General features: G+C 37.0%; 1 non-coding gene and 10 pseudogenes across 1 annotated transcript; all 11 read left to right on the top strand.

The window, feature by feature from the left end:
* Positions 1-14, top strand: part of LOC148467142 (5S ribosomal RNA) — a 119-nt pseudogene extending 105 nt beyond the window's left edge.
* Positions 15-130: 116 nt separating this feature from the next.
* On the top strand, positions 131-248 carry LOC148467141 (5S ribosomal RNA; annotated as a pseudogene).
* Positions 249-599: 351 nt separating this feature from the next.
* LOC148467140 (5S ribosomal RNA) lies at positions 600-718 on the top strand (annotated as a pseudogene).
* A 117-nt stretch (positions 719-835) lies between these two features.
* Positions 836-954, top strand: LOC148467139 (5S ribosomal RNA). Its single transcript, XR_015873714.1, has one exon. It is a non-coding gene; the product is annotated as a 5S ribosomal RNA (ribosomal RNA).
* A 116-nt stretch (positions 955-1,070) lies between these two features.
* LOC148467138 (5S ribosomal RNA) lies at positions 1,071-1,189 on the top strand (annotated as a pseudogene).
* A 115-nt stretch (positions 1,190-1,304) lies between these two features.
* On the top strand, positions 1,305-1,423 carry LOC148467137 (5S ribosomal RNA; annotated as a pseudogene).
* A 116-nt stretch (positions 1,424-1,539) lies between these two features.
* Positions 1,540-1,658, top strand: LOC148467136 (5S ribosomal RNA; annotated as a pseudogene).
* Positions 1,659-1,773: 115 nt separating this feature from the next.
* LOC148467135 (5S ribosomal RNA) lies at positions 1,774-1,892 on the top strand (annotated as a pseudogene).
* A 116-nt stretch (positions 1,893-2,008) lies between these two features.
* Positions 2,009-2,127, top strand: LOC148467134 (5S ribosomal RNA; annotated as a pseudogene).
* Positions 2,128-2,242: 115 nt separating this feature from the next.
* LOC148467133 (5S ribosomal RNA) lies at positions 2,243-2,361 on the top strand (annotated as a pseudogene).
* A 115-nt stretch (positions 2,362-2,476) lies between these two features.
* The window catches only part of LOC148467132 (5S ribosomal RNA), a 119-nt pseudogene continuing 95 nt past the window's right edge, over positions 2,477-2,500 (top strand).

Genomic DNA, 2,500 nt, shown 5'->3' with positions numbered 1-2,500 from the left:
AGGTGCTGTAGGTAATTTTATACTGCCATAACATTCTTTTCTATTACATTTTACATTTAATTTTTTCAACTTATCATTGAATTTACTTGAGTTAAGAAGTAAAAGCGGTCTAAATTTAAAGCTTTTGAGCACCTACAGCCAAACCACAGTGGACATGCCCAATCTCGTCTGATCTTGGAAGCTATGCAGTGTTGGGCCTGGTTAGTACTTGGATGGGAGACCACCTGGAATACCAGGAGCTGTAGGTATTTTTATACTGCCAGAACATTCTTTTCTATTACATTTTACATTTAATTTTTTCAACTTATCAATGAATTTCCTTGAGTTAAGAAGTAATAGAGGTCTAAAGTTAATACTTTTGAGCACCTACAGCCAATCCACACTGGACATGCCCAATCTCGTCTTATCTTGGTAGCTATGCAGTGTTGGGTATGGTCAGAATTTGGATGGGAGACCACCTGGGAAAACCAGGTGCAGTAGGTAATTTTATACTGCCATAACATTCTTTTCTATTACATTTTACATTTAATTTTTTCAACTTATCAATGAATTTACTTGAGTTAAGAAGTAATACAGGTCTAAAGTTAATGATTTTGAGCATCTACAGTCAAACCACACTGGACATGCCCAATCTCGTCTGATCTTGAAAGCTATACAGTGTTGGGCCTGGTTTGTACTTGGATGGGAGACCACCTGGGAATACCAGGTGCTGTAGGTAATTTTAGACAGCCAAAATCATTCTTTTTTATTACATTTTACATTTGATTTTTTCAACTTATCAATGAATTTACTTGAGTTTAGAAGTAAAAGAGGTCTAAAGTTAATGTTTTTGAGTACCTACAGCCAAACCACACTGGACATGCCCAATCTCGTCTGATCTTGGAAGCTATGCAGTGTTGGGCCTGGTTAGTACTTAGATGGGCGACCACCTGGGAATACCAGGTGCTGTAGGTAATTTTATACTGCCATAACATTCTTTTCTATTACATTTTACATTTAATTTTTTCAACTTATCAATGAATTTACTTGAGTTAAGAAGTAAAAGAGGTCTAAAGTTAATGGTTTGGAGCACCTACAGCCAAACCACACTAGACATGCCCAATCTCGTCTGATCTTGGAAGCTATGCAGTGTTGGGCCTGGTTAGTACTTGTATGGGAGACCACCTGGGAATACTAGGTGCTGTAGGTAATTTTATACTGCCATAACATTCTTTTCTATTACATTTTACATTTCATTTTTCAACTTATCATTGAATTTACTTGAGTTAAGAAGTAAAAGAGGTCTAAAGTTAATGTTTTTGAGCACCTACAGCCAAACCACACTGGACATGCCCAATCTTGTCTGAACTTGGAAGCTAGGCAGTGTTGGGCCTGGTTAGTACTTGGATGGGAGACCACCTGGGATTACCAGGTGCTGTAGGTAATTTTATACTGCCATAACATTCTTTTCTATTACATTTTAAATTTAATTTTTTCAACTTATCAATGAATTTACTTGAGTTAATAAGTAACAGAGGTCTAAAGTTAATGTTTTTGAGCACCTACAGCCAAACCACACTGGACATGCCCAATCTCGTCTGATCTTGGAAGCTATGCATTGTTGGGCCTGGTTAGTACTTGGATGTGAGACCACCTGGGAATACCAGGAGCTGTAGGTAATTTTATACTGCCATAACATTCTTTTCTATTAAATTTTACATTTAATTTTTCAACTTATCATTGAATTTACTTGAGTTAAGAAGTAAAAGAGGTCTAAAGTTAATGTTTTAGAGCACCTACAGCCAAACCACACTGGACATGCCCAATCTCATCTGATCTTGGAAGCTATGCAGTGTTGGGCCTGGTTAGTACTTGGATGGGAGACCACCTGTGAATACCAGGTCCTGTAGGTAATTTTATACTGCCATAACATTCTTTTCTATTACATTTTACATTTAATTTTTTCAACTTATCAATGAATTTACTTGAGTTAAGAAGTAATAGAGGTCTAAAGTTAATGCTTTTGAGCACCCACAGCCAAACCACAGTGGACATGCCCAATCTTGTCTGATCTTGGAAGCTATGCAGTGTTTGGCCTGGTTAGTACTTGGATGGGAGACCACCTGGGAATACCAGGAGCTGTAGGTAATTTTATACTGCCTTAACATTCTTTTCTATAACATTTTACATTTAATTTTTCAACTTATCATTGAATTTACTTGAGTTAAGAAGTAAAAGAGGTCTAAAGTTAATGTTTTAGAGCACCTACAGCCAAACCACACTGGACATGCCCAATCTCATCTGATCTTGGAAGCTAGGCAGTGTTGGGCCTGGTTAGTACTTGGATGTGAGACCACCTGGGAATACCAGGAGCTGTAGGTAATTTTATACTGCCATAACATTCTTTTCTATTAAATTTTACATTTAATTTTTCAACTTATCATTGAATTTACTTGAGTTAAGAAGTAAAAGAGGTCTAAAGTTAATGTTTTAGAGCACCTACAGCCAAACCACACTGGAC

Source organism: Taudactylus pleione, unplaced genomic scaffold (genome assembly GCF_031769625.1).
Source record: "Taudactylus pleione unplaced genomic scaffold, aTauple2 ptg000967l, whole genome shotgun sequence".
NCBI classification, from domain to species: Eukaryota; Metazoa; Chordata; class Amphibia; order Anura; family Myobatrachidae; genus Taudactylus; species Taudactylus pleione.
The sequence above is the reverse complement of the archived record's forward strand: the minus strand, read 5'-3'. Positions and strand labels throughout refer to the sequence as shown.